General features: G+C 34.2%; 1 long non-coding RNA gene across 1 annotated transcript; it reads left to right on the top strand.

The window, feature by feature from the left end:
* The first annotated feature begins 16699 nt into the window (after positions 1–16699).
* On the top strand, positions 16700–21798 carry LOC140851670 (uncharacterized). Its single transcript, XR_012134390.1, has 3 exons — positions 16700–18584; positions 20661–21494; positions 21589–21798. It is a non-coding gene; the product is annotated as an uncharacterized lncRNA (long non-coding RNA).
* The last annotated feature ends 312 nt before the right edge of the window (positions 21799–22110 follow it).

The following is a 22110-nucleotide window of genomic DNA, read 5'->3' on the forward strand; positions in this document are numbered from 1 at the left end:
CGACCACTGAGCTCAAGATCGAAGTCCATTTGGGTCTAATCAAAGATATGGACTCGACCAACTATAACTATTATATTGGCTTTAGAAAAATCTTGATTTAATCTAATTTCTCTTCTTAGTCCATTTGATCTTTGATTCTAACCCTAGGTCTAACCCAATTAGGAGGACCTGATCAAGCTAACCCATAAACCCATCACCCATATTTTATGCGAATGATATTAGATCTTTAATTCTTAATTCTACATCTAATAGGTTCAACTTAATTCTTAATTAAGTTTAAAGTTGTGGGTAGGGGTTCCTTATTTGAAAATAGTTTCAAATTTTATAAAATATTTTTATAATTAATTTTATGCACAATCATTTAGATATGAAACTTGAATCGACTCACCTCTGGATTACGCCTACTCATCACATTAGGTTGACTAAGTTTCAAGACTTAGTTGACTCATTGATAATGAATTATTAATCATAATTTTTAATCTGTAACAATGAGTCAGCTCAATAGAAATTGAGCTGAAAAATCAGGGTCCTAAGTCGACACAAATAATACTGAGTAGACTCAACAGGCAAACTACAACAATTATAGTAATTTTAGATTAAAATAATTTTACATAAATAATAATAAAATCAATCATAAATTATTTTAGAACTATTCTAAATATGTTCATGATTTTAGATTTTATTTCTAAAGATTAGATGCAACTACTTTGCATACAATGTATTATATACACAATCTTAGAATTTTGAGAAAAGTAAAATTTTCTTTTTGCATTCATCTTCATGGGATACAGTCACAATGGCACTCCTATACATCATAAGAGGACCTAATTGAATAGACAAAAGTGAGATCTAATCTCTATTATCTCCTATGACTGGACGATCTGATGACAAACCCGATATGATTACTTCGCTACTCAAATCATCTAATCTAAATAATTTAGATCTAATCTAAATCATTTCAGATCTAATTAATATATTTTGATTATATCAAAATCAGATAATAATCATCATAAATAAATTTTACATACTTCAAATTAAAATCAGATTTTATAAAGATCAATACAAAATAGGACAACCTTTGCACTGTAAGGGGTAAACCTTACGGCAGGACAATCTTATATCAGTTTGTACGATCAGATCTATAACTAATTTTAGATCTAAATATTATATATCAAATCTAATCTAAATTAAATTATAGATCTAAATACATATAATATTATGTCATATCAAATCGTGGCTCTGATACCACTGTTGGGATGCGTAGGAGTTTCATACATGCATTTCAAAGATTTTTCAATGAAAGAATATTAGATTAAACTATTTAATCTATAAATACATACATAAGATCTGATCTTAAAACTCTTACAAATGTATCGATGACATAAATTTATATGCATAAAAATCTAAATCTAAAATGACAAGTATGTGAATCAAAAATAGTATTTAGTAATAGATCTAATCTACCACTTCAAGGGTTCCGAACCCAATACCTCAGCATGGGTAGTCAAACTTCATGATTTAGAATATAGATCTGAAAGTTCTCTCTGATTGCTTGCAGCTACACAAACGTCCGTCCTCTACGGATGGTCCACACAAAGTCCCTCAAACTGATCGGTCCTCCACGGGAGTGCTAGCTCACGCAGTCAGCTTTTGATAGCAGATCTGACTTGATCTCCTTCTTCAATCACCTCAGACCTTTTTGATGTTGAAGATAGATCAAAGGAGGATGCTGGATGGTGGAGAAAAATTAGATGAAGACTCTCTTCTCTTTGAGTTTTCTCTCACCCAAAAACCTAGAACAGTTCTAGGTCTCTCACCCGAAAGGAGAACGGTCTCCTCTTTTGCTCACACCAATGAAGAATGAAACCCACCCAAAGCTTATGTTCCAAAGAAATATTTTCACCCCACTTTCTCTTTGGTGTCTCATGTTGAAAAGCTTTCTTCATTTGGCACACAAAAATATGGCCTTTTTATGATTGTTGCACAAACCAGATAAGACAGGATAAGGGCTGGAGTTTGTTGTAATTTAAAGTATTTTAAATTTTAATTTAACTTCAATTTTTTCTCACCCTTATATAACTTAAAGAGGGACTTATCAAAATAAAATTGGTCATGAAAATCAATTAGAAAGACTTTTTTTTCTTGTACAAAATGGGCACCTTCAGAAACTGCCAACGTGTGGAAGGATATGGATAAGGATTTAAGTTAAAATTCAAACCAATTTGAATTCAAATCAAAACCAACCAATTCTTATCCTTAATGAGTGACAAAAGAAGGATTATTTTTTAATTTTCTCATATTCAAACTAATTTTGTGTGGTAAGAAAAGGTGTGAGATAATTTGGGTGACGCAAGGGAGAGAATCCCACTCATTTGGGACTCTAGGGTTTAACCAATTGGATTTCTTTCAAAACCAATCCAATTAAATCCAAATAAAATATGATGAATCTAATCTAATTAGGTTTCTATAATTTTAATAAAATTTAATCAAATTAATAAATTAATTGAGCTATAGATCTGATCAAATCAGGATCATTTCTTCCTTACCGATTAGGTCATCTTATAACCTAACCAGACCTGACCTGATTGAATCCAATTCAATAAAACTTGATCCAGACTTTAATGCTCAATCAAATTGAGCTAATTAGTAATCTAATCACTAATTAATCTTTTATTAATTATAGAATCCAAGTCGAGTGGGACTCTTCTCTAGAGTCCCCATCCAGTGGGACTCTTCAACAGAGTCCCCATCTACTGAGACTCTTCAGATTAGTCATGTGATAGGAGAGAAACTTCTAATGTGCGTGACCCTATAAGTTCAAACTTAAGCTAGTAGCATAGAAACTGATTCTTGTATCAATCGAAGTAACTATCTAGCAATGGTACTTGACGTCTGGACAGGTCGAATGTATGCAAAGCAACACTCAAGAACCTATTTAGATATAGTTACCATATAATTCAACCCTTTGACCATTGATGCCAGGATGACTTAGAGTTTAAACTGTCAACTTTTAACAGTACATTCATTATGTGTCTCAACCTGATAAATTTTGTGACTCCTCACAAAGATTGCCATGGCCAAGGTCTTACTAAATTGAAACACAAAGCATTCTCTACAATCTCTTAGAGTGGTCAATTCCATTTTGACTCATGCACCGACTTCACAAGTACTTGACTATGCCTAGAAACCTTCTGATCCTGAATTAGAAATTTAGATAGTCTGACATCAAAACATAGTGAGTTACTTGCAAGTCACCATGGTGATTTCAGGTCAGAGAGACACTTATACCCATATCCTTTCAGAGTGACTTTTGACAGCAGAGTATTCTGAAGTTGGTCACATTCAGTGAAATGTACTCTTATATTTTATCTGCATGTTATACCAGCATCTCCACGCTTCTTAGTTAAGAGGCCAATCAATCTATATGGCACACAACGACCTACACTTGATATGTCTATCGTCTTAGTAATAGCATATCATTTGGTCGTGAATTCATTTAAGGACTAAACGATAAATTCTCAGTTATCGATTTAAAATAATCCTAAGAACTTTTATCATAACATAGAAGTTTGATGTAGAAGATGTACAAGCTTATGATAAAAATTATCAAATAAATATTTTATTAATTAATTCATATACAATTACATCAAATAGCACAACCATCAACAGGCTGATGATTGACTTTGGGATATATTTTCCAACAGTTTCATGGTGCCAAATTTTTGGTACATGTAGCCAAGGGCTGACTCAACTCAAACTTAAATTGGTTTGAATTAATTTAGATTTAATTAGCCCAATCTGGAATCAATTTCGAATCTGATTCGAAACAAGGAGCTAGGATTTGCAACATATGCTAGCATGTCTATTTTACAAACATGATCTAATCCAATTAGACTTCTGATCAATTTTTTTTATGTGTGATCCATTAGATTCCATATCTATCCAACAGTGGATTCGATGCAAGTCAATCTAGTTTGATTAGAATTTAATCTAACTGATCTAAATTCAATCGAGCTAATCCGATTTTAGTAATTAGAACTCTTCTTAATTGACGATCGAATTAAATTCTTTAATTTGATCAAATCCATAAGACAAGATTGATGTCTAGCAACATATCATGTTTATTTAGAAGATATAAAATTTTGATAAAAATACCAAAAATATCCTTTAGTGAAAAGTTACTATGCGATTCGATCCTGCGATCTTCCTGCACCGCAAATATGACTCTGGATATGGAATGATGTCAAATCCAATACCATATTCATATTTCTCTTAATTTTTAATGATGATTTGATTGACAAAATATTAGAAACTCTTTTTAATTTTTATTTTGCTTTGATCAAAGACTTCTTGAATCATCAATCGATCAAAACAAGTAGGATGCGATCTCCTCTTACCAAGAGTGATCGATTCCATGTTGACCTACTCACAACCTCTATACACATTTCATCATATTCAGATCACCCCGTATATGACTGAGTCATGAATGAGTATGAATCAAAATATAGATTCGTGTATATAAGGTTTTATGATAGTCTCAGATCAAAAGATTACATGCACAACTCCCACTATAAGAAAATATCTTTTGACGGATAAGAAGATTCCATAAGATATTTCTTAAGTTGGATCAATTCAATAAACTCATTCTCTAATGAGCACCTATATCTTTGTATTAGTGTCTCACACAAGTAGCTTATGAGATCCACCACTCTCTCCATCGAGCGCACATAGGAAGTGCTAGTCTATCCAGAACATTGATCTCCTACTCAATGCTTCTATGACTAGAAATATTCTAAACTAAGATTTTTAGGATTTTAGATCTCATAGGTATGATCTCATCATAATCCTAAACTCATTGTCCTAATTTATAGAGCTCATCATAATCATTACAAAAGTAAGATGCAGCATATGATGAAAAGTACCTTTTATTTATAAAATGTCATTTAAATGAGTCTGAAAGATTATAAGGAATACCCATCAAAATATAAATTTTGATTGGATTGTAGGGCATATTTCTTTCAATCTCCCACTTGCACTAAAGCCAATCGCCCTTATATATTATCCCCATACAATCGAGATGGCAATTGAACTGCTGCTATGGTAGAGCCTTAGTGAATGGATCTGCTATGTTGTTCTTTGTTTCTACTCGTTCAGTGACTACATCTTGTCTTTCAACTATTTCACGAATGAGATGGAAGCGCCTTAGAATGTACTTGGATTTATGATGAGACCTTAGTTCCTTTGCTTGAGCAACTGCTCCAATATTATCACAGTAAAGTGGTACTGGATTCTCAATCTTAAGAACGACGTCCAATTCAGTGATGAACTTCTTCATCCAGATAGCTTTCTTGGTGGCTTCACATACAGCTATATACTCTGCCTCAGTGGTTGGGTCAGCTACAGTCTGCTGCTTAAAATTTTTTCAACTAATTGCTCCATCATTAAGAGTAAAGATATACCTTAAAGTAGACTTGCTATCATCAGAGTCTGATTGAAAACTAGAGTCAGAATAGTCTTCTAGTTTTAGATCAGATCCTCTATATACCAAAAAAATATCTTTAGTCTTTCTCAAATACTTAAGAATATTTTTCACTGCTTTCTAATGATCTTCTCCTAGATCAGCTTGAAATCTACTGACTGTGCCTAAGGCATAGGCTACATCAAGCCTGGTACATAGCATAGCATACATAATCGATCCTACTGTCGATGCATAGGAAATAGAACTCATTCTATTTCTCTCTTTCGGTATTTTAGGAAACATCTTTTTAGAGAGATGTATGCCTTAACTCATGGGTAAGTCACCTCTTTTAGTCCCATCCATGCTAAACCTTTTTAGCACTAAATCTATATACCTGGATTGGGACAAGCCTAACATCTTCTTAGATCTATCTCTATAGATCTTTATACCTAATATATAGGATGCTTCACCTAAATCCTTCATGAAAAACTTACTTGATAGCCATGTCTTGACCGATTGTAACATTGGGATATCATTCCCAATGAGAAGTATGTTATCCACATATAAAATTAAGAGGACAATGGCACTCCCATTAATTTTCTTGTATACACAAGATTCATCCATATTTTTAATAAAGCCAAACTCTTTGACTGTAACATCAAAGCAAATGTTCTAACTCCTCGAGGCTTGCTTTAATCCATAAATGGATTTCTTAAGCTTGCATACTTGATTTGTTCTCCCTTTCGAGACAAATCCTTTTGGCGAGATATGTAAATCTTTTCCTCATGATAACCATTAAGGAAGATGATCTTCACATCTATTTACCAAATTTCATAATCATGGTATGCTGCTATTGCAAGCATAATCCATATAGATTTGAGCATGACAACAGGTAAAAATATTTTATCATAATCAATATCCTGTTTCTGCCTGAAACCTTTAGCCACCAATCTAGCTTTATAGGTTTCAACTTGGCCATCTGCTCCAATCTTTTTCTTATAGATCCATTTGCATCCAATAGGGGTCACACCCTCTGGTGCATCAATCAAAATTCATACTTGGTTGGAATACATGGAATCCATTTCAAATTTCATAGCCTCTAGCTATTTGTCTGAGTCCCTACTCATGATAGCTTCCGTATAGCTCAAAAGTTCATCATTCTCAATGATATGGGCTTTATTATTCTCAATAACAAACCCATACCTTAGAGGTGCATTTTGCACACTATCTGACCTTCAGAGAGGAAGTGTATTTTATGGTTGTACCTCATCAATAGGTATTTTTGATTGAGGATCATCTTGTACTTGCATTTATAGGTCTTGAACTTCTCCAAGTTCAATTTTCTTTCCACTATCTCTTTCTAGGATAAACTCTGTTTTCATAAAAGTGGCATGTTTACTGACAAACATTTTTTATTCAGTAGGGTGGTAAAAGAAGTATCCTAACTCTCTTTAAGATAATCTACAAACAAGCATTTATCTGCCCTAGCACTCAGCTTATGTCCAAAATTTTTTTTTAACATAAGCTGGACGCCCCATATCTTAAGATACTTAAGATTAGACTTCTTTCCTCTCCATTTCTCATATAGTATTTGGCACAGATTTCAAAGGTACTCTGTTCAAGATATAGATAGTAGTTTCTAGGACATATCTCCAAAAGAAAATAGGCAAGTTTGTAAGACACATCATGGACCGCACCATATCTAATAAAGTGTGATTCTTCTTTTCTGCTACACCATTTAGTTGTAGTGTATAAAGAGGGATCTACTCTGAGAGAATTCTATTTTCTTTAAGATAATCTAAAAATTCATTGGATAAGTATTCTCCTCCTCGATCAGATCGAAGGATTTTAATATTTTTTTTAGTTTGTTTCTTGATCATACTTTGATACTCTTTAAATTTATCAAAGATCTCGGATTTGTGTTTCATAAGATACACATATCCAAACCTAGATAAATCATTAGTAAACGTGATAAAATAAAAATATCCTACTCTGACTTCTGTTGTCATAGGACCACATACATCAATATGTACAAGTTCTAATAACTCACTTGTCCTTTCTCCATATCCATTAAATGGAGTCTTAGTCATTTTTTTCATAAGACAAGATTCACAAGTTTCTAATGATTCATAATCATAAGGATCAAAGAACTCTTCTTTGTATAACTTGTTAATCCTTGTCTTACTTATAAAACCAAGTCGACAATACCAAAATAAAGTATTATTAATCTATTCTCTCTTTCACTTTATGCTTTCGTCAATATAAAAAATATCATCATTAGACAGAATCAGAAGATCATTATTAACAACACCATAACAAAAAATTTTATTAGAAAAAAAAAATTGAACAACTATTGCTCTTTTCATTAATTTCAAAACCTCGTTGCAATAGCAATGGTACAAAAATAATATTTCTAATGATCTAAGGTATATAATAATAATTTTCTAGCTCTAAGATCTTCTCGAAAGGTAACTTCAACATATATGTACCTATAGCTTCTGCTTGGATGGACTCTTCTCCAGCACCATAAAGCTCAAAGTCACTCTTATTTAGCACTCTAATATTCTATAGCCCCTGTAATGACTTGCATATATGAGAATCACAGGTGGTATCCAATACCCAAAAGTCTAAATTAGAAGAACTTAATGACAAAATTGTATGTATCTTATGCATACCTTTTGGTGCATTGCTTGCACCAGCCTTTACAGTTGCAAGATATAACTTGCAATTTCTTTTTCAGTATCCTACCTTGCCACAGTGAAAGCAGGTACTCTGTCTGGAGAGTTTCTTTCCCTTCTTCTTCATCTTGCCACCCTTAGGGTCTAGTGCTTTCTTTGAACCCTTAAAGCCCGACTTCTTCTTAGAAGTTTTACCCACAAGAAGAAGTGGAGCTTTTTCTTTCTTTATATGGCTCTCAGTTGTCTTGAGCATATTCAACAACTCAAGCAAGGAGGTATTCAGTTTGTTCGTGTGATAGCTCACGACAAACTGAGCGAATGACTCGGAGAGAGATTGCAGGATCAAATCTTGACTTAATTCTCCATCTATCACAAAACTCAATTGACCCAATCTGATGATCAAATCAATAACCTTCAAGACATTATCTTGTACGGATGACCCCTCAATCATTCTAGCATAGAATAACTGAAAGAATAGTGCCCTACAAGCCAATCGCATAGGGATGCAAAGGAATTTTTCTTTATTTTCTTCTTACTCATTTGTATGACATTAGTTATTTTTTATTTATGAGGAATTATATTTTATCATTTGCTGCATCATTTTTTTTATGATTATGATAAACCCCATAGATTAGAGTAATAATTTTAGGATCATAATGAGATCATGCCAATGAGACCTAAAATCTTGATAGCCTTAATCTAAAATATTTTCAATCATTGGATATCGAGTCAGAGATCGATGATACCGGTAAGACTGGTATATCCTATGTATGCTCGATGGAGAGGGAGGTTGATCTCACAATCATTTATGTAGTGACACTAATACAAGAATGTAGTTGCTTATTAAAGAATGAGTTCACTGAACTGACTCACTAAAAGAATATCTGATAGAGCCTTACAACATGTCAACAAATGATTCTTCAGTGGGAGTGGTGTATGTATCCTTTGATCTGAGATCACCATGGTACCTTGTGTACATGGACCCTTACTTTAGTTTATTCTCTAGCACACCACTTTGAGATATGTGTGGAATATTTTGGGTATGGTGAAGTGTGCATAGAGGTTGTGAGTAGTCAATAAAGAATCGAACACTCCTTATAGGAGGAGAGAATATTCTATGTGATCTCATAGAATGATGACTCTGAGAGTCTCTGGCTAGAGCAGAGATGAACAATAAAAATAGTTTCTACTGATTTATTAATTGAGTCATCATCATTAGATCAAGATACATATGGATAGATATTTGGGTTTGACATATTTCATACCCATGGCCTTTTTGGGATGTTATATGATTCAAGGATTGAATTGCACAGTCACTCACCACGGAAGGATAATTTTGGTATTTTACTGAATTAAATCTTTCAGATAGTCATGACACATTGCTAGACGTCAATCTTAACTTGTCAAGTCACCAGAATTAAAAGAGTTTAATTTAAGAATCAATTAGGAAGAGTCTTAGTTGATTGAAACTCTTGAGCTGACCTAATCCAATCGGATTAGGGTTACGTCGAGAGTCTTGGTCCACTACTAGCTAGATTTGGAATCCAATGGATCACACACAATAAAAATTTGGTCTTGATCTAATCTATTTAAATTTATTATAAATTTAATGGATTAATTAAATTGCTAGCACATGAATTAACCCAAGTTTTCAATTAGGTTCAGTACAAATGTGTTTGTGCTAACCCTTTGCTTGTTGCCTTGACCTAATGTGATTGAGTTTGAATCATCTATTTATTAGCTGGTTTATCTGATTTATATGAAAGTGTTCCATGTGAATCCACCACCTCCATGTCAAAACCACATGAGAAAATAAATGTGGCATCATTTATTTGGGCGTTATGAAGAGGAGTCTTTCTTCCTTACTCTTCTTAATTTCCTTACAAGGTTCCACGTGTTTTCCTTAATTCCTCATGACATATGATGGCACTTGGGATATGAGGCATGGAAGAGAAGGAAGATTTCTTCTCTTGGAAGGAATTTAAACATCAAATAATAAGGGACGCCTTACATATATGTGTTGATAAGGAAGAGTCCATAATATCATGGACTCTTAGTTTTTCTCGCCCTCCCTCTTATTCCACGCACCATTTGATGGTTTCTGGATTTTGTTGGTGCAGAAGTGGAGGAGTCCTTCTGCTTGAAGGCTCTTCCACACCAAGAACTTCTATATAAGGAATTTATTCCTTGTGAAAACTAAGGGATGACACATTGGATGTGTTTGTGCCTAACATTATTTTTTCTCCCTAATCTCTTAATTATTACACGCCATATGATGAAGTTCAAATTTTTCCTAAGTAGAGGAAGAGTCCTTCTACTAGTTAAACTCTTTAGTTTCCATGCCATCTACTTGTTTTCCATGCTAAAGTTTAAATGAAGGCATATAGGAATTAAGGGACGCCAAGAGTTGGCATCCCATGGTGTCGCCCCTTATTTCCTATAAATAGGGGGTGCTACAACCAAGCTTAACATGCTAATTTTGAATGAAATTAGGTGTGGGAATGAGAGGAAAAAGGGATAAAAATCTAAGGTAAATACAAAGAAAAAAGGGAGAGAAAAATAGAAAGGAAGTGAAGAGTGAAAATGGAAAGCATGAGATGCTTATCCAAAAATCAGATTGTTTATGTGTTGCACATAAAATCTGATTTGTGTGTGGTAAGATCTTTTGAGAAAGAGTTCCTAAAGAGGTCTTAGTGGAGGTTATAAAGGCGTACAAGCGATGGTGCAATCAGTTCTTGTGAAAGACAAATGGCAGCGAGCTTGCGAAGAAGGCTGCAGCACCATGATGAATTGGGAAGGGCCCTGATCAATCCTATATGGATCACCATTGGAAGGCTTCTACTTTAAAGTCTAATGGAGATATCAAGATTACCAGTTCATGATCTTCATGATGGTATATGATTTCTGATCTTCTCCTGATATGTATGATTTTGATATTTGATTGTAATCATCAAGGGGATCCTAGGACTTTTGTGTTCCGGTAGACTAGTTTAAATGTTAAACTTTATTTTTAATAGTTAAATATATGTAAAAAGTTTTAAAATTTATATTTTACTGTATCATCAAAATTTAACAGTAGTATCAGAGCCATCCTTGATTGATTTAATCAAATTTGATGTTATTTTTGTGATATGATTAGATCCAGTTCAAATTATGTCAAAATCAGATTTTTTGATTGATGTTTAATTGATATCTATGATGTATTTTTGTAAATGATAAAGTATTATCAATCCATGATCAAATCTTGGATATGAAATTCTATAATTTTTAACTTGTATGATAAGTTTTTTATTAGATCCTATGATCTAATTTCGATGGAATTGAAATCCAATGCATGTGATGCGTAGAGCCCTGGAATACTACATATGGATGTAGATTGCTAGGACTTATGATTTTTGCATTTGATGCATTTACCTAAGTTCCAAAGGCTAACCACCATGTTATTGGGTACTCACCATTGTGGGTCGACCATCTTGGTTGTTGCCCGAGGCATGTGTGGAGCTTAAAAAAATTTGGTCATGGAAAGAAAGTATCAGACATGGATTAGGGTTTTTGCCGATGAATTGGTTTAACTATAATTTATTATTCTAATGTGATTAGAGTTAATAATTATAGATTAAATCAAATTTATGGTTCTAATTTGATTAGAATTTATATTTAAAATTAGGTTGATCAAATTATCATTTACCTAATTTGATTAGAGTTTGAGTCATGGTTGATCGAATCTATGCTAACCTAATTGGATTAGGGTTAACATAAGAAATTGGTCAACTCAACTCAAATGAATGACAAATGATTGACTTAAAGTTAAAATTAGATCAAGTGTTGAACCCGAATCGAAAACCCTAAGATGGGTCCTATATCCATATATTTAAACATCTCCATTGACATGTGTTGGAATGATATCGGAATTGAAATAACATGAGTAGTTTGTTATTATATTTTATAATTATTATAAAATATATGTTGATTGGTTATGGACTATGGTACATCCATGTGATGGATGGATGTATGCATGAATACTTTCATGTTAGCTGATTATGTAAATGCATTTGTAAAAATTGCAATGGGGGCTGGATGCTCCTGATGCATTGTATTATCAGCTGAATCTTTTCTTTTCTATGTTCCCAACCATAGATTGAGATTTTTACATATGATGTAAAATAATAGAAAAAAATTATTTGAGAATAGATAGAAATTATTTCTTTTTATTTTAAATAAAGATCAAGCATTCATGGTAGTCTTCATGGTGATGAAGACTAGACTACCAGGCTTTTGGAGAGCTGAGGTGCATTAAGATTGACTATGAGATGGTTCAATCTATGATACACCTAAGTTAGACCCATAGATCATCCTGTGGCTTGGATGATTTTTTCAAAAGTTCATAACTATTTGTCTTCCTCTATATGCTCTTACTTGCTGGAAGTTAGGAATTAGAATTTACAAAGCATATGATGTATGTATATATTTAGGATGTGCTTGAGACTTAAGTTCCTCATTCAAATTATATTAAGTCATAATGGCGAAGTGTTGAGAATACTACCCATGCCTTCCTTCATGCTAAGACTTTATTATGTCAAGAACCATAGTAGGCTTATTGTGCTATCTACAAAGCTTACTGTTGGGGATTGATTTGATACTATCTTGACTTAGCTCATACTAAGTCAATAGAGTATGTCAAAAACTATAGTGAATTTGTTGTGCTATCCACAAGGCTTGCTATAGTGATTGGTATAATGTTGACTTAGTGATGCTTATGGCATATTCTGATAGTGCTGTCTTATTGTGCTATCCACAAGGATAGTATTATTCAGATATGATCATATAGAATTGAAGGATTGACTTAACTAAAATACTATAGTTTATCATGCTATCCACAAGGCTATAAGTATTTTAGAGGCAAAAGTTATGTTGAGAGTTGCATGAGATGCAATTAGTAAAGAGTTACTTACCTTTAAACTCATAAGAGATTGTTGTACTATCCACAAGATTTTTTATGAGGAATTGGGATCTCAACCCCATTAAAGAACTTTATGATAAGATTTCTTGATTTCATACTTGAGGGCTATGAAATTTATTAAAATAGTGGGAGACACAATTAGATAAAAATCTTGTCTAATTTGTGTATGTCATCATGAGTAATCCTTGAATGTTCTTATATACACATATACATCTTTACTATCACTGCATAGTAAATTTTTAAACAGACCGAACATCATGGAATGGTTGAGAAAAAGAAAGTAAAGAATGTCTTCACTAGGACATCTAATTTAGAATTATAGTAATAATGAACATTAGAATTAAGTTGCAAGAATTATCTTGCAAGTGTGAAGTAGGAGCAGGATGCAAAAGTTGCATCTACTAATAATTTGTATGAGATACAAATTAATTATCATTGAGTGTTTCAACTTTAAAATATTGGGTATGTGATACCTTATATAGGTTCTACTTAGGCAAAGTGTTGCTGGAACTATAAAGCTAAAGTAAGGTTACTACTTGCCTTTTGGCACTGATGGATAGTCCATTTATACTGAGACTGTAGGAATCTATATAACCTTATAGTAAGGTTTTAAAATTAGTAGATCATTATTATGCACCTAAATTTATCAAAAATATTATTTCAAATCTTGTGCTAATGTAGCATAGTTTTGAGATTAATGTAAAGAGTAAAAGTTACTCTCATTCTAATAAATTTTAGGACTATGGTCTCATATTTCTGTCACTTAATGATGTTGTTCTTCATGATTGATGAGAATAAAAAATAAATATGTGATGGTCACATATCTCAGGGCAAGCAAGGTATTAGATCCTGAACATATGGATGTTCAAAGACTAATAATATCTTTACCTAGAGATTGACACTTCATATGTGATATGATGTGTTCTCTAAAATGCTTTACAAATCTTATTGTCTCATTCTGAAAAATATCCTAAAAATTACTGTATATGTTAGATATCATCAAAATCTATTACGAGCACTCCATATGAGATATGGAAAAGATAAAAGATAGGTTGCCCAACTTATGTGAAAAATATTGATGTATATAAGTTTTATACTAAAATAAATTAATATATATTAGTTTATAGGTTATCCTAAGAGTAGTATGTGATACTACTTCTACCACACTACTTGACAAAAGTGTTTTGACAGTAGATATGCCACCTTTTAGGAAAAAAAATTTTTCTAAGAAAGGGATGGTGGGAGGATAATTAAACTTGAGAAGTTCAAGACCTATGAACTATCTTATCATAACCTGTGGAATGTCCACAAATTGATCCTCAACCATATGTGCTCATTGATGAGGTACAACTATGATACACACCTCCTCACTGAAGGTCATTCTGAGTGTGTAATGTACCACTCAAATATGGATTTGTCATTGAGAATGACGATACACCATACATTATTGTGAATAATATTTTCTTGACCTATTAGGAGATCATCATGAGTAGAGACTCTGATAGTTGGCTTGACACCATAATATCCAAAATAAACTCCCTGTACATCAACCAAGCATGGACTATGGTTGAAGCATCTATGGGTATGACCCAATAGGTTGCTAACAAGAATGTCAATCTGAATTTTTATTATTGCCACATACCATCTAAAGAGTTTGTCTCTAGTGGGAGGGTAAATGTATTTATGGATTCAAGCAAGCATTAAGGAGTAGGTACTTCTATTTTTGATTAGATAGTTAAAATGTTTGACTTTATCAAATATAAATGAACCATGTGTGTGTGCAAAAAGATAAGTGGGAGTCCCACTAACTTTTGATTTTGTATATAGGTAACATACAGCATATTGGGAAGGTAGTCCCGATATTGCACTCAGTCAATAACATGCTTATCACAAATATTTTCATGGAAAAGACTTGGGTTAAGCATCCAATATTTTTTAGCATCTATAGGGATAGATGTAAGTAGATGTTAGGCTTGTCCTAGTCTAAGTACATAAAATTTATGTCGAAGGGGTTCAACATGAATGGGTGTAAAGGAGTTTACTTACCCATACATACAATGTACCAAGCTTGATGTGAATTATGTTCTATGCATAATCATTGATTTCAGACAGATCCTTGATAGGATCTTTTGAAAACTATGAAAAGTATTTTTAAAGTACTTGAGAAGTACTAGTGGAGCAGTGAATTAAAAAAGTTCCAAACAGCTAACTATATTTATTTTAGTTAAATGTTGTTAGTAAAGATTGCTAAAGAAAGTCGCCAGATGAAAGAGTTCATTACTGAGTTGGGTCTGATCTCTCTAGAAACCCACGCACATCATAGGCACTTTCATATCATTCATGATTAAATCATAAAATGAGTAAATATTAAGAAATTATAATAAACAAGTTCACTGAATCTTACACAACAGCGGTGTAATCGCCATCCTGATTGCATAGACATCAGGTACAGGGACGACTGGCTTTAGTGCAAGTGGAAGATTAAAAGAATAGTGCCCTACAAGCCAATTGCATAGGATGCGAAGGAACTTTTCTTTATTTTCTTCCTACTTATTTGCATGACATTAGTTATTTTTTATTTATGAGATATTATATTTTATCATTTGCTGCATCATTTTTTTTATGATTATGATAAATCTCATAGATTAGAGCAATGATTTTAGGACCATGATGAGATCATACCAGTAAGACCTAAAATCTTAATAGTCCCTATCTAAAATATTTTCAATCATTGGATCATCGAGTCAGAGATCGATGATACCGACAAGATTGGTACATCCTATATATGCTCGATGGAGAGGATGATTGATCTCACAACCACTTATGTAGTGATACTAATACAAGGATGTAGGTGCTCATTAGAGAATGAGTTTATTGAACTAACCCACCAAAAGAATATCTGATGGAGCCTTACAGCATGTCAATAGATGGTTCTTTAGTGGGAGTGGTGCATGTGATTCTTTGATCTGAGATCACCATGGTACCTTGTGTAAATAGATTCTTACTTTGGTTTATTTCCTAGCACACCACTTTGAGATGTGTGTAGGATATTCTGGGTATGGTGAAGTATGCATGGAGGTTGTGAGTGGTCAATAAGAAATCGGACACTCTTTGTAGGAGGAGAGAACATCCTATGTGATCTCATAGGATGATGACTCTGAGAGTCTTTGACCAAAGCAGGGATGAATAGTAGAAATAATTTTTACTGGTTCATCAATCGGATCATCATCTTTAGATCGATATACATATAGATAGGTATTTACATTTGATATATTTCCATACCCATGGCCATTTCAGAATATTGTATGATCGAAGGATTGAATTGCATGGTAACTCACCACGGAAGGATAATTTTGATATTTCTATCAAATTTAAATCTTTCAGATAGTCATGACTATTAGATGTGTGCCCTAGATGCCAGATTGGCTGATACATTCCTGTACAAATCTAAGAGCAAATTTATAATTTTGACTATAAATCAATAAATGGATTATTCTTCTATCACATTATGTACATTGTGTCTGTGATACATCCTTTGAGTTAGTAGGAATGTCAATTCATATTTTTAAGAGTTAAATATTTAAGGCATAAATTTACATAACTAACTCATAAACAACTCCTAACCATAGGATCATCACGAGGATGGTGATCGATCCGGAAGGTAGGAGTACGATCGCTTCCTTAAGATAGATATGTCTTGAGTCTACAGTGTAGAGACACTGGAGTGAGAGTATAAATATTCATTGAGAATGAGAGTACGGAGCGTGACCATATCAAGCAGTCATAAGGAAGTCTACCTTCTCATCGATGACTAGCTCGATGCTGCAGTTGTGTGTCTAGTTCTTTGACCTGAGGTGCATCGACAGTTCACCTTGAGTGTGTTATAGTTTGACTACACCATAACTCGATCTCCTAGTCATTCGAAACCCTGAGGTGTATCTTGGCTGTAGCATATTCATTGTAGGAACTAGGTCGCACCAAGATGGGATCTATCAACCTCGATAGATGAGAGTAGTCCTATGATGATCGAAAGATCGAGTCCTTAAGCCCATGGCCATGGCAGAGTGAAATAATAGAAAAAGAGTTTTTCATTGGGGTTTCACATCAGACTCGGATTGATCGATTGATTCATATGACTGATGTTGGGTTTGACGAGTTCATCTTAACCCTAATTTAGTCGGGACTCATGATAGAGGAACTCAATCCACAGGTAGCTGTACCGAGAGATTCATCTTCAGTTCTGATGGGTTGCCCCATATACTGCTAGGTGTCACTGATAGATTTTGAGAGCAATTAGAATGATCTTGATGATCGATCATTCTAATTGTCTGAATCAGAAGAGTTCTGATCCATCGAAAGGAGTTTCGATGATGTCGATGATGAGATTACGACATATCTCATTACCATATAGAATTGAACCTAACTAGGTCACACAAACAAGGGTTAGGGTCTGGATATCATCAATTGGGCTAATCCAATTGATTTGGATAAGATCCAATTAGGTTCAAGGAAATCGTGCTAGCACACGATTGAGCCTAACTTTCTTCTCATGTAATCTTTTCTGTCTCTACTGAGCCAAATGTGATTTGACTCATCCAGAGAATCTTGAAAAGATTTCTCTCAGTCTAAATGAAGTTTGTCCAGCTTAGAAAAGGCTTGTCTTAATTCATGAGATGAATTTAAGATAACACTTGCTAATTCCTAACACCTGCCATTTTCATTTTAGGACGTCTGTCAAATGTTGACATATGCGTCTTAAACTAAAGAGAGCTCATTGAAGGATTTTTGTGAAGTGTCCACATGCCATAACCACATTGAATTGGGCACCATAATCAGATTATGGCATGATCCCAATTGGATTAAAGTGGGTGCCCCAAATGGATAAGGATGAAGAGTCTTGATTAACATGGACTCTTTGGCGCCAACCCTTGCTTGTGCTTATCCAAAGTTGGCACCAACATAGGAGAGAAGATGGAGGTTCTTATCTGATGTGATCAGATGATATCACTCCATCAATCAAAATTTTTCCAAAATTAATTAGAATTTTTTGATTGGTCGAATGATGTGGCACTGCACAGCGCAGCAGGGTCTATATAAACCCTGCCTGCGCCTAGGGTTTTAAGTTTTTTGTGAAAAACCATCAAAGCTGCCATCCCCTCCCTTCTTCTCCATGTCCTCCCTACTCTTCTATCTCCCCTCTTCATGTCCAAGGAGTTGGATATTCATCTGGTGCAATGAAAAGGCATGGTGATGCCTGGAACAGAAGGCTGCAGGACATCTTCGACAGGCTGCTGCTCCAACTTCAGAAGGAGTTCTGAAGCACTTTCAAATCAGATAGAGATCTGATTTTTGGAGCATAGATTCACAAAGAGAAGATGTTCTAGATCCTAGCTGAGTGGATACTAGTAGAAGTCAGGCACTTGCATGGCTACATCAGAACCTTAGACTGTGCAAAGATCATCTACAGGGTAATCAGATTACCCTTGAGGTATGTCTATATTTCTCATACTTTTAGATTTAATTTTAGATTTTAAATATTAGATAATAAAATTAAATCTAATATATATTAGATCTAAAATAGCATAGGATAAAAAGTTTTAAATTATTCCACCCCAGATTTGATGAAATCTGGAAGATCCTACAAAGGAAAAAGGCAGTTTTTTCTTCAACTGGTATCAGAGCCAGGTTGATGGCTCAGTTTCAGATCTAATTTAGATCTAATTTTAATTTTAATTTATCTGATATTAAAGGATTTCAAATATCACATCAGATGTGATAGGATCTGAAATCAAAATATTTAAAATTAAATTTGAAAAGTTCTAACATGCTTGAGATGCATGACTAGACTAGGAATAGTTTGATCTATGAATAGTCTTGTAAGTTTATATTTTAATGAGATTAAAATATAATTTAGATCTAATTTATTCTTTAATTTTGATGATATAAATATTATATATTTAGATTAAAAATAAAAAATAAAAATTTGGATAATACATAAGATTGATCTGTTGCATGCCTAGACTAGTTGTAGAATTGTTCTAGTAACTGTCTAGAATAAATTTTATGTTGAATAGTTTAATTTAAATTTTATTTTTCAGATGTTACATGTGATGTATTAAATCTGAAAGCATATTAATTAGATTAATTTTTGATACATGAGATGTATGCAAAGTATGTATTAGTTAGATCTTAAATTGTATATGTGATATATAAATTTAGATCTAACTAGTTTTGTAGTTAAATTTAGATTTCTGATTAAGGTATTCCTCATGGCCGTCCGGTCATAAGAATAAAGTAGGGTTTCAAAGCCCTCTCCTCCCATTCAATAGATGTTCTTATGACGTGTAGGGGTGCTGTGCATTCATCCTTAATCAGAAATCAAAACTTACTTTTCTGCAAGATCCTAGATCTTGAAATCTTAGGATTTATTTTATATATTTTGTTTATGAACCCAAGACTTAATTAATGAATTAAGCTTATAAAATTAAATTAGGTCTACAATTGAGAATTTCAGATCTAAGTCATTTTCATAAAATTAGGTTCGAACTTGGGTAGCTCAATTAGGTCTAGCGATTGATCAAACTGAATCAACAGTTGGTTAGGTGAGATCATGAAAGCTAATAATTGACCAGCCTAATAGGATTAAGTCTGGGTCAAGGTCGAATCACATTTAGATGTGATTCGATCAAGTTAAGACCTAATTTGGCTCAGTGGTTAGAGCCTGGATTATAGGCTAACCCAATTAGTTCTGGTTCGATAATTTGGTGTCTTAGGTAAGTTGGACAGATGCAACCGACTGATTTTTAATTAGGAGCTACTCGACTCGAATGCATTCTTATCGAGTTAATAGCATATCCCTTCCACCGGTCTCACTTATCTGGCCATATGTGTCGACCCAGTTCTGATTAGAGATGGCTAACAATTCGAGCTAACCCATGCCACTAGGTTAGTCATAATTGTTATGACTATTTTAAGTCAAGTTTAATGAGATCTAAATCAAATCTCCTTAAGAAAATATTAAGTCTAGGTCTTCCACCATTGTGGAAGTGCAGGCCCTTCCTGGGGTTGATTGTTCTCGACTGGATATAGTGGCTCAGTTGCACCGAGAAGATGCAACCATGTCCATTATGTATTGGATGCTATGAATTAGAGGATGGGTTGGGCTCAATATTTCGGATACGGTGAGGGACCCAATCAGAAATCTAGTTCGTGCAAATGGTGGGTTTGACTTAACTAAGGATTGGAGCAATATCCCGGGCATGGTGAGCTTCATAAATTAGAGACCAAGTTTTGGGTGCACCATGATTAGAGAATCATTGGACAATAGTTGTCCACTCATCGATTGACCCATCACCAATAACTGTTAGGTGAGGTGATGAGCCAGTCGGTGAGACTGCACCACCCATTAGAAATTACTGATCACGAAGATTTTTACATCTCTACCAAAGGAGTGTAGGGATCTGAGAAAATAATGAGAGCCTAATTTGTTTAAAAAATAAAACTCCTAAATAAATTGGTTAAGTCTGATTACAAAATCTAACTAGAAACTATTGACTCTCTACAGGAAACATGTCTGCCTCAAATCTCCTGACCAAAATACTAGACATCCACAGATTGATTGGACCCAATTTCAAGGACTGGTTAAGGAACTACAGAATTATTCTGGATTTCAAAAAATTGACCCATGTCTTGGACCAGGACCCACCTACCATGCCAGCATGTCTGACTGCTGAACAGAGAGCATCTCTGAAAAAGTGGATGGATGATGATAACAAAGCAAGGTACTATATGTTGGGTGCCATGTCTGATGACTTGCAGCGCAACATGAGAATATTTTGACTATCCGCCAAATGTTGGCTCACCTACAAGAGTTATTTGGTGAATAGAGTCACGTGGTCAAGTATCAAGTATGTCAAAGACTTTTTAAGGCTAAAATACGTGATGGACAGTCAATCCAAGATCATTGTTTGATAATGATCAAGGACCTTGAGGAGCTTGAGAAGCTCAGTATCATCTTAGACAAGGATTTTCAGATTGATATGATCCTTCAATCCTTGTCGATGCAATGGTCAATTCATCATGAACTTTCATATGCATAAGATGTAGTGTACCTTGGTCGAGTTAATGAACATGCTGGTTATGGCTGAGCTTTCCATGAAGGGTTCAAAAGGCTCAGTTCTTACTGTGGAGCGGACTTCTTTCAAGAGAAAATCTTTTGAAAAGAAAAAGAAGTCTATGAAGAAGCAGAAGGTGGATTGGAAGAAGAAGAAGATAGAACCGAAGAAGAAGACCGCTGAAAAGGAAAAATATTTCCACTGCCAATCAGATGGCCATTGGAAGTGGAACTGTCCTCAATACCTGGCCACCCTGAAGAATAAGAAGGATGGTCCTTCTAGAGGTATGCTCATTTTAGAATCTAATCTTAGGTTTCTTCTGCATCTAGTTGGGTGCTTGACTCTGGTTTTAGTGCTCATTTGTGCACTTCTATGCAGGATCTTGAGGAGAGTAGGAGGCTGAGGGATGGGGAGATGATCCTACACGTCGGGAATGGAGCAAGAGTTGCTGCTGTGGCCGTAGGAACCTACCCTCTGCGATTATCGTTAGGATTAGATTTATTTCTTAGAGATTGTTATTATGTACCTGCAGCAAGCAGGAATTTGATTTTTGTTTCATATTTAGCACAAGAAGGCTATGTGATTAGCTTTCATAAGGACCATTGTAACATATTTTATAAAAATAATAAAGTTGCAGATGGTTTTCTTATTAACGATCTCTATCAGCTACATATTGATGTATCTGTATTTAATATCGAGCAAAATATGAATGCCATGGGAATTAAAAAGCCTAGAGATAGTCTAAATAATAGGTATCTGTGGCACCTAAGGCTAGGTCATATAGCGGAAGACAGGGTTAACAATTGGAGAAATCTGGGCTATTAAGTTGTTGACTTTCGAGTCATATCCAGTTTGTGAATCATTCCTTCAAGGCAAAATGACCAAACTCCCTTTTGTGGG

Source organism: Elaeis guineensis, chromosome 9 (assembly GCF_000442705.2).
Source record: "Elaeis guineensis isolate ETL-2024a chromosome 9, EG11, whole genome shotgun sequence".
Taxonomy (NCBI): domain Eukaryota; kingdom Viridiplantae; phylum Streptophyta; class Magnoliopsida; order Arecales; family Arecaceae; genus Elaeis; species Elaeis guineensis.